The sequence below is a fragment of the Branchiostoma floridae genome, chromosome 7 (assembly GCF_000003815.2).
Source record: "Branchiostoma floridae strain S238N-H82 chromosome 7, Bfl_VNyyK, whole genome shotgun sequence".
NCBI classification, from domain to species: domain Eukaryota; kingdom Metazoa; phylum Chordata; class Leptocardii; order Amphioxiformes; family Branchiostomatidae; genus Branchiostoma; species Branchiostoma floridae.
In genome coordinates, this window is record NC_049985.1 from 12,020,393 (window position 1) to 12,031,699 (window position 11,307).

Sequence of the window (11,307 nt, forward strand, 5' to 3'; positions counted from 1 at the left end):
TCTTCTTTAAGGACACGCATTTTGTCACTGACGGAAACATTTTAGTGGTTACATCTTACATGCGTATATTGTACAATGGGTGTCGTTTAACTAGTCCATGATTAAGGTACATATCTTTCTCCTGTAAATTTTCCTGAGCCAGTAATTGTTGTATCAGTATTTCCACCACATGTCAGATTGCTGTAGAATATTGTTTGCAGCATCAGTGGCACGCCCACGTAATTCTCCTACACAAATGAATAAGTCTACCTCATCATAGCAATCTCCACAGGATTTACCATTATAATAGCAGACATTAATTCAAGAACCTGCCTTCAGTAGTAGTGTATCAAAACTGCTGGTATGGCGATGTAAAAAATGATCTATCACAGACTACCTAAAGCAAATTATGACGATTCTAAAACCTAGCTTTCCAAGATTTGATCATCATTGTATCGGTGAAGAGAATGCACAGTTTTGTCCAGAACACGTATGAGTAGAAAGTAAAAAGGTAAAGCGAGACCCCCCTCTCGGTTAGTTCAGTTGGTACGTCCCATTTTCGCTACTGTGCCGTATAATCGGAGGGTTTGTTGGCAGGCACGTCTTTCTTTGTGTGCTCCAGGTACGCCCTCCTGCTCACATTAAGGTTCACTTCTCCTACCCTTCTCTCTCGACTCGTGACGTTCGAGGCACTGCCAGCGCACACACGCCCAGAACAACCCTCGACAGAACGACCGAACACCAGGGGAAGCACCGCTCACGTCGCCCGGTGTGTCACCAACCTACAGTCACCGTACACTACAGGTGAGACCGCTTAGTCTACTCTTCCTTTAGTTTGTATGCACTAACACTAAAACAAACGTTTTCATAACTTTCTTGTACACTTTAGTGTCAGTTGTGCATGTCATGTTGCAGTGCCTTGCAGATCTGACCATGAGCAATACCATGAGCAGTATATATACATGCATGTCCAGTTCATTCTGCGTGTCATACTGGAAACAATGTCTTCCGCCTGTGGTTTTAGTAGCTACTACCGGGGCCAATGGGAGTTTCATTGGTACAGCCTGACCGAAATTTACCATTATGTTGTCTGGAGCGGGACGTAATGCTGTTGTAGGCGGCAAATTAGTTGGTCACAAATGGATCTTTTCGGAAGTTCGTACGCGACATGCATTCAGTTGTAGGCATGTTACCTTGGAGGAATGCACGAAGGAGCGGAAAGCACATTTTTATTTGACTTGCGTGGTCTTGACTCTGCGCTGTCGCGGCCAAGGTCGGCACGTCACAAAATTGTTGACTTTCCCTTCGGGGTAGAAGAACGAGAGCTTTACAGTATGTCAGGAATTATATACTCCTTGAATTCAGCAAACAAAATTGAAGCAACACATATTATGGGTATTTTCTCAAATCTAATGTAAAAGAAATGCGACGAACGTATACGTACGTGTTCTGAGCTGAAATTGTTCAAATAATAAAAATGCTTGCTCTGTCGAGTGGGTGGATTTTTGTTTCACCTATTGTTTACATAGACACGTACAGTGTGCTGCGCCGAACACTCCACTGGGTTTCATGGACATCGACACACTTTCTAAATAACTACTAACTGCACTGCAGTAAGAGGAGCAAGATTATTAAGAGGAGCATGAATCAATCAGACTAGTGTTGTGCTTTAATCCATACATCAAATAGGCTATACGGTGGACTTTTAAATGATCACTGACAAGGGGATTGTGCCTTGACTTCATTTTCTTTATTCTACGATTAGATTCTTGGAACTTATTTGTGATCCGTCTAATGTCGATTATTTTCTATTTTTCATTGAAATGCGAGGATCATTACGGTGTGTTAGCGCACTCAAATTAACATAATTACATTAGCGTCTTATTCGCTATTTAGTTTCACTCAATGAAGTTGCCAATTAATAATCGTTCTGCTCCATTGAGTAACAGGCAGATATACAGAGATAATGGAGAATTATGGTTACTTATTTGTTGAATTTTCAGACCCATTAAATTCATCTATTTTGCAGCTACACCAACAATACGGTATTCAGTAGGAACACGAAAAAACACTCGTTACAAATTGTAATATAAGTAATACAGTACTTTAAACACATAACCAAAGGTGTACATAAAAAGAACAATTATGCATAAACAAGTTAAGAAGGCTATTTATATAGAATACAAGTACACAGAGTATATGCATAGAAAATCAAACAATCACGTAATAGAAACTCTGGTCTTCTCATCTCACTCTGTGACTAGTGTTGGCTGTTTGGAAACATTTAAGTTGGCTAATTTTACACGTTTGTGATTGAATTTTATTTGGCATTCGACTATGTAAAGACTTAACAAATGATAGCCAACTACTTTTGACAAACAAACACTTCTCAAAGGAAGTTAAGGTTAATATTTTACTTACATCTATTTCCGTAATTTGAAAAACAACAAAAGCTTCATGCCACGGTACAATAAGATTTACTTCTCACGATGATTTCTAGTACTTCCAAGAATCTTTTGCTTTCTTTCGAGCTGTGACTTTCAAACTAGTCTGACGTAATAGGGCTATTGACAGATGGGGCTTTTATTAGAGGCTCCACATTGCTACATAAACAACAGGTGTACCTGTCTATCTCCCGAAGCAACTTCTCGCAAGTTGGCAACAGCAAGACGTTATCAAGAACTTACCCATTCAACCGGTTGGCACAAAAGCACTACATGGCCATGATTGATGGTATTTCATGAAACATGTATGCCGTATGTTTCAGCAAAGCTGTCACGAGTTGGCAGGGGTCCTACATTTCTACGACCTGGCATGTACCATTCGTGACTAAGTACTCTAAACGTGTCGAAATCCCGTGGCGTAGTCTATCATATAGATTTGATAGTGCGGACACTTTTAGCGGTCACTTAAATGCAAATGTTGCATTTCAAAACCTTTTCAGCAAAACTGTCATGATCGTCCCCGTTACAATAGTTGTCTCTATCTACCTATTATCATAATATACATTTTCATGTGGTGTACAAAACTGGAGGACATAGAATATCTACAAAAAGGGAAGACAGAGAAGTAAGAATGCAGCAGACAACTTTTAAAACTGTAAAAGTTAGCAATAGATAATACGTTTCATCCGTCAGCTTTCTAATTATGTTACTTACACGGAAACCATCACCAAACGCACGTGGTATACATTACTTTGAAAGGTCAAACTAAATACGGGCCCAGCTGCTTTTATAACGTAATATCAGGCACTTAAGATGATCGCCTACAGTGTTTAATTGTGGTGAGAATTAATACGCCTCCGGGGGACATCACAATCAATCGGGCCTTCTCTTGAACAAGAGGAAAAGAATTCTCTCTGAAGCGTTACAACATCGTCTTACAGCAATGAATGGGCCGATGAATTTCTTCCGCCCATCTGACAACTGGTTGCCCTTGGTCAAAGAGAAGCAAGGAGAAGGTAGCTGGCGCCTTTACTCGCGTTATAATCAAAGGATTCTGCAGCTCAAGAGTAGACGTTGCGGGCAACACTTAGGCGAGATCAAAGAACTCTTACACAGACAGGACACTACCGCCAGACACATGTCTAGTCCCAAATATGACCTGCTTTAAGAGACTCTTGAAGTAAAGTAAATGACCAAAACGAACGGACATGGATTGTGAACGCTGAGCATTCGCTCTACTAAAAATGTTCTGTACCATGTATGTAGTGATACATGTTGATAGATTTATTGGGACTCGATGTAATCTGTATCTCTGTTATATTTTACCTGACTCTTACCTCCCTCATGGCCTCAATGAAAAGCGGCCTGCAGACCAATTTGAGCTTCTCATGGATAAATAAAAGTTCAAAGAAACAAACAAAAACAAACAAGACGACAAGTCTACGACAAGTCCATAGACGGGCGATCCTCTGTACTAACATCCCCTTCCCACCTAAGCCTACTACTGCAGATGTTTCAGATCGCTCAACATGTTTCAGTTTTTACATTTTGTGTGTTTTACTGTTATATTTGGCATCCTTTTCCAGTCATAAAATCAAAGATACATGTAAATGATATACAGTTTTGGTCACTGTACGCGAAGGTCAGATACCTTTGATAAAAAAGCTGCAATATGTGCAACATGAGTCAGTTGGGCAACATGCGGATATAGTGAGGCCATGCTGATTTGATTATATGAATGACATCGACACCAGCATTGCTTTTTGTCCTTCTCTAAAAATGTTTTTGACCATACAAAGCTGCTGCAAAATGAGCACATGCATGCCATGAATTGAAAAAAGATTTGAAATGATATTAATATCATGGAAAGTAATTTCCAAAGTCAGAGAAGATTATCTAATTGTTCGATGTATCATACTCTGTGGTTTTAGTCATTTGTTCGACCTTCCTGACTACTTGCATTTCATACTGACGGCAACTTTTTTTGTGTCCAAACGTTTTGAATCGCACGGTCTCATCAGTTTTGGGGTTCCCGGAGGATTTTATCCATATAATCAAATCAACATGGCCTAACCTTGCGCAATGCTAATTGCATCCATGTTAGAACCATGTAAGAAGCATGTCCAGTGTTTGTGTAGCAGATGCAGATCATTGAAAAAGTTTTGATCTCGAATTGTATGGCATCTTTGCCGGATCAAATTTTGCTCGTGAGAATCTGTAGACTATGTAAGCAATTTTAAAAGGCTACATAAGGTAGTGACTTTAAAGTATTTCATTTACATGTAGCATTTGCGTTAGGCAAGGGGGTGGCCTGATGCCCAAGACTTCATGTTACTATACAGTCTATCTGCTCAAAATCAAGCTCGTTACAGAGGGTTTGCGTACCCCATACTTCCCGTTATATGACTGTGATTCCCTGCAGTCGATGAAGTTTAAAACCTGACATTACATTAGTAGATTATTTAACGTTCGAGGCCGTTCTGTTGTTCTTTATGTGCCAATCAAAGGCCTCAATCGTCTTGTAAAGTATGGACTCTCATTCATCTTTGATTTTACCTGGTGCTGCGACATATCAATCAGTAGTTACTTAGTCTATACTTGTAGCTTGGAGCTTTATTGAGTTGTTCTGTTACTTGATTAGGTACGCGAAATACGCATACTAAGTGAACTTTTATGTACGGCATGAATAGATAGATTAACATTTAACTTTTTCAACCGAGTTTAAGGAACCCATTCGCCTACCAGCATAACTTTTATTTTTCTGTTTTTCCACTCGTTCTAAAGCTTCAGTACGGATATGTGGGCGGTAGTGTGACATTTGATGACAGCCGTCAAGTGCGTTTCTATGGAACACACACTGGCTAAAATTGTCGCTGTGCGTAGCTCAATGTTTACGAGTTTCAGTCGACTGATGTTTTTGATTAGCCTATTCAATAGAATACATATACATCAGTTCTTGAACGTTGATAGACGCACATAAACGTGATAATTACCGCGTGGGAGTTGCGGGTGTTGCTCAAATAGTCTTTGAATGAAGGGAATTCGTGATTATTACTCTTGAAAGTTCTTCACGTTAATTAACTATGAGCACGTGTATGCGACACATAACATGCCGCGTGTGCACTTGAAATTGACGTCAGGTGCAGTTGGAGCACTCGTAGGGGGTTAGAATTAGAAGAAGAGCACCGTTTTCATCGCTTAATGGTAACGTACAAGTGTGTGATACTTGAACTTGCATTAAGTTTTTATTTAGTATCCTCCTAGTTGGGGCAAAGTGCTTTATGGTTTGCGCTGAAACCATCTACATGTAGACGCATTTCGTGGAGAGTGCTGTCTGTACATTCAGCCCAAAGTCCAAAATTCAAATCTTAGGAACGCTTTGACGTAGTTGAACATAACCTGCATAGAACAGCAAAGTAAGAAGTCTTTTACAGATGGAGCGAAATGAATTCCTCTCCGTAACATACAAAACTTACCATGCCATCTTTGTATTTCTGACGTCTTCTTCACTTCAAGTTACCAATACAGGTTTTGATTACATGCAATTTGTTTATTACATGAAAATAGAGTCCTGTCGCTCCCAAAGCGCTCTGCCCTGGCCCAGATTTTTCTAAGATCACTTCATTTCAGATAAAAGTCCATCTAACAGATTACACGTTGCAGATCAGCAATCTATTTCTTCAACCCGTTGTTAATGAAAGGACGCTGGTAGGAAGAAATAGAAGTGGTGTTTATTGTGCCAAAAGAAAGTAAAACGTCATACATTTTAAGATAACTGTACGTGTTGCTTCTCTCTCTTGGTGTTCAATATGGTGGGATCACAGTCTTTGTAGCTCGTCGATATCGCGATTTGATGTAGTACATGGGGACGTTTTCTTACAAGCACGATGTGACCTAACCAGACTGAAACTACAGCGTCTTCACCAACAAGACAGCCGAGTTTTGTACGACACAAACACAAGACCATCCTAAGGATACCCACAGTCTACAATCGTACGACAATTGTACGACGAATGTGACCGAGCCGCTACTGAAAGAAGAAAGTTTCTTCCAATGACAGAACTAAACCTTCTCAAATACAGGTAGGAACACGGAAACACAAGAACGCGGGAAACTTACTCGGTATGCAACAGTGAGTCATTACATCTCTTGTAATCTCTTGACGTGTTTTCCCTACATAAACTCATGGTGTCTCCCTAGTCAGCAACAATTGTACGATTTACTATGCAATAAACAAACATGTTTCAAGCCTGCGGTATCTGCCCCACGCCATAAAAAAAATTAAAAGGTCGACGCCCTGAGTGTTTAGACCTTCCCTGCCCTTGAATGGTGTTAACTGTTTAAAGAACGCTGGTGCGAACACGGTGTTTATTTTACAGCGCCCTCTCTGGTGATTTCGATCGCGGCATTTCATTAATTCTGCCATTCGTCTCTGCCATGCTGGCGGCAAATCCTAAATCCTATCTGCTGAAATATTGTCGATAGTTTCGCGCCTTTATTGTTTATGGGCATCACTGAGGGGGTGACACATCAGAGAAATTATTAATCGGCGAGGATAGCAATGTTGGCAGCTTCTCCCTATTGTATAACTATTGGGATTTAGCAAGAAGTAAGTCCAGGCTTTTCATGCTGGCGGCTAATTAAACTCCTACCTCGTAAAATCCGACCGGGTGCGAAAGATAACCTCGGCGGGAGAGATCTTCATCTGTCCCGAAGCGAGCCTGGCCGAGCCACGATAGATTGGATACCAAGTTATTGTGACATGTCGATAGCTAGAAAAGATACGTAAGTGATCATGATGTTAGGAGTACGATTTCTAATGCTATTAAGCCATCTAGAGATATAAAATTTAAATGTAGCGAAATGACTTGTACTTTGTTGCAAACGACTTGTGCTTTGTTGCCAAACGACCTGTTCTTTGTTGCGAAACGACTTACCTTGTGGCGAAATGACGTTGGCGAACTGACATTGTGGCGAAACGACCTGTAACCGTCATGGTAGTTGAGAAAGGTATACTTTAATGTAGGTGTTATCTAAAAGCTTTGCTGTACGGGTGGAAACTTGAACGGTTACATATGTTTCTACCAAGAGATAAGTATCTGGTATCCTCCTACGTTATCTACACTTCCTATCTGTCAAGTCTTGATCGCAACTCTGCAGTTTTCCGTTGCGATCAATGTACAGCAAGCGATAGCATTTTGATGGCATGGCTTAAGAGGTTATCACCCCATACTTATAGAGAGATGTCATCCTCTCAGGTTCTTAGTTGTACGGTGATGTCGTGATTTGACATTGGTGGCTGAGAAATTCATTGAGGAAAGCGCTTATCATTTCCATACACACTGTTGGAGCCCTTACTGTATGTCATTGTACTATGATACTCCCTGCTACTTAGAGATAAACGCATGAATTCAGTGGCCATGACGCCAGACGTCACCCACGTTTCCTGCTGTCTGTAAATCCTGGGTCACAACTTTTCAACCTTTTGATGCGGTCTGTGTACAGCACGCTTGTACATGCTTTGTGGCTTTCATGACATGACGCAAAAGGTGTCGCATTGACGTTCGGCAAGTTTTGCATTGCGGTGTCTGGGAATTATTGAGTGAAGTGCCTTCGTATTCGATTTTTATCAGTAGCACTGACAGGCACTTCTGTGTACGATTAATGTCATACCTGGTCTCACCAACAACTACTCACGGGACCGAGGAAAAAGGGCGAGGTGAGTGGTTGCTCCAGATAAATGGGTTGCTTGGCCTGAAAAAAAGAAAGCGCCATATTTGCATGACCTCCACCTTTTCCCCCCATAAACATGTCTGCACGAGATGTCTACAACTTATGAACTGCTACGTACTGAATGAAAGTCTTCTTTGACCATCAGAGCAATGTTGGTCTCGTAATAAAATGCGGTCTGAGTAGGCTGTTCCCACAACAGCAAAAGTGCTTCCAGTTTTCTATGTCAAGAGTCAACTTGTACTTCGGACAATAGTAATGTGCTTCACTGATATTGCCTTGTGTATCAAATTTGGTTGTTGATTAGGATATGAATACCACCGGGGACTTTCAAATGGTTGCTGGTTAGGTTAATGATGAGACAGTCGGTTAGGGGAGGATCTTAACAACGTAGCATTGGAAGACGGAGCTGTTTTTCTATGTGGTTAATGACTTGATGTAGTTTGCTGCGCTGCGCCAGGTAGCTGGAGGCTAGGTTTGACTGTACTCTGTGACCAAAACCTCCTACACAATTCTCGATTCCTGTTTACAAAGCTAGGTTACAGTCTCTTGATATAGTTGACGTATGGAACGAGCTTCGGAGCTGAGATTAACGTATTTGGCAAAGATTAACAGTGGTGTGATTCAAATCTTCATATCCTACCGCTTGATCGCACATCCAAACCCTACCCTATGGTAAGTCCCTACAACGCCCAGGTGATGGTAGCACATGCATCATTGCGCATGCACACCTAGCGGGGACAGGCACGACCTTCTCGGCATAGGAACCTGACACAGGTTGAAAATTGCGATTCGCCCTCATACATGTACCAACAATAACCACCAGAGCTCGTGGAAGGCCACGAAGGAGGTCCTGTAATGTATTGCGAACACCGCACACCCACCATGTAACTCCCGAGGTGTCTAATATACACCGTGGAGAGATAACATCTGCTTTGAGATTCGCTCTTTTGAATCTTAATGAAGCTAGTCGCGGTGTTTAGGGAGGCCTCTAGCTGAGTGGGCCATCACCCTGATTCCGCCCTTTTAGCAGGGCTACAAGGGTCTTCTGGGGGCATCCAGGGACTGCGTACAGAATTGTAAACAGACAGGGTGATATTTAGAGCTTGACAGCTGCTTGCTTGGACTCCAGATTTCTGCTCGATAAGTTGATGAAGGTTTAAGATAAGGAGGAAAGAGTTTGTTTCCGACAGACTGTAGGGCGTTGGCTTTGTGCAATGACCGCTTGAATGGTTCGTGCGCTTACTACACATATACACTATCAAATTTTGAACGTGTTGACTGGGTGGATATAGCACCTAATAGCAACAGCAATTTATATTAAGGGTTATAAAAATGAAACAATGAAACAATTTTAAAGCATTTCCATATTGTAATACACCGTGTCCTTGATATAACGTAGGGGTCTACCACCTATATATAATATACTGTTCTAAATTTACCTTCGCAGAGAAATACCTCCTTTGGTATTCAAGGAACTCTTCAAACCGTTTCCATTTTGCAAAAAATACTGCCTATACACTGGACAAAATGTATGCTGCTAAGTTTCATCTCTACGACACACAGTGATGGACGACACATATGCAGTGCTTGTGAAGTTAATGTCTCCCACGAGTAGACTTCCCGCCATGAGTTGTCCTCTAGGGTTTGATAATGGCGGAGTCTTCAAGCCGGCCGTTTCCGCAGAATGTATAACTTTGTACATATCGAAATGGAGTTCTGCATAATCGAGTGCCTATCTCTAATGTCAACTTGTTTTAGGTATTGTACACTTTTGATCTTTGGCAACACTAAAGGTGGACTCTCACTGCGCTTGCGGCACCGGTGCGGCACTGCTCGGTTCGTTCACTGCGGCACTGCTTTGTTATTTTCGCGATTTTCGATAATTTAGATCGCGTAATAAGTAAACGTATGGCTTAGAAAACAACAGAATACAATAAACGGAAGAAAATTCGTTCTTTATCTCTATCTACGAACCCCACAGTGCCGCATCGGTGCCCCAAGTGCAGTGAGAGTCCACCTTGACACATACAAACACACGCGCGCACAAATATACACATACACACACGGACACACACATACAAACATACACGCGCACTCACAGAGAGAGTGTGGAGAGTGAGTGAGAGGGGGAGAGAGGGGAAGGCAGATGGCGTTCTGGCAAAATCTGCCTGTAATACTTCAAGGGACCGTAATGAATTCACTTCCCACAAAGGCAACGTTACACAAATTACCTTCTTACGAGGGGATAAACCGTGGCATGTAAGGTAGGTTGAGTAATAGGTATCAAGAGGCAAGTGTTAGACATCATCATTCATTCCTCCTCAGTTTACTACAGGTAAGGGTTTGTACATATAAGAAACAATACAAAGTCCTCGAAAACTTCATTTTCCTTGCAGCCTTTTTACCAATACGCATATTAAAAGTCTGATGCCATTTTTCTATTTCGGAGGGACAAATTTGAATTTCACTATACCGTTGGTATAAAAAAAAATGGCACGTCAGCGAGTCAATTCTTACCAGTAGCAAACGCTGCACTCCTATTTGTCAATCAATTATGTCAGCTTTTCACACAGTTGTAAATCTTACATATCTAACATGTATTGCACTATGCAGTGACTAGGTTTCTAGTATATTTATAGCCCTCAGAAGTTAAGCCCACGGAAAATGCAAGCAATCAGCAGTTGTTGCTGATGCGTGTTGACATGTTCGGCTGGCCTTGTGCTGGGTCGAGGGCGAGGACTATTTCAGAAGCAGCGGGACCAGATTTACATATCTTCATCAAAGGCAAGAAAATGTTGTATTGCCTTTGAAGAGGCTTTCGACAAGGATCAAATCGTCACCCGTGCTCATTGGAATCTTTCAGAGAGGGGAGATGCCGCGGCCGAAAACAGCGAAAGCAGAGGCTTCTTACACGTTAAAAAGTATTTGTATTTTAGCATTTGCTTCTGGTAGATAGCTCAATTATATTATTGGTCTGACATAGGACAGTAATGGCCTATGCGGTTTATCAAAGGACGAATTTTGATCAGAATTAAAACGAGTTTTATTTTAAAAGTGAATCTTTAAAAACAATTGATTACATTTTTCTGCCCCAGAAAAATAACGATGCGCCATCCCATAATCATTATCAGTCAGAAACCGAAGGTGTCAT

At 41.4% G+C, this 11,307-nt stretch overlaps 1 protein-coding gene across 2 annotated transcripts in view; it reads left to right on the plus strand.

Annotated features, from left to right (window-relative positions):
- Positions 1–705: 705 nt before the first annotated feature.
- The window catches only part of LOC118419775 (relaxin receptor 1-like), a 27,792-nt gene continuing 17,190 nt past the window's right edge, over positions 706–11,307 (plus strand). For both annotated transcript variants that reach the window (XM_035826364.1, XM_035826363.1), the window contains exon 1: positions 706–783. The gene's annotated coding sequence lies outside the window, so the exon portion shown is untranslated. The remainder of the gene's footprint in view (positions 784–11,307) is intronic.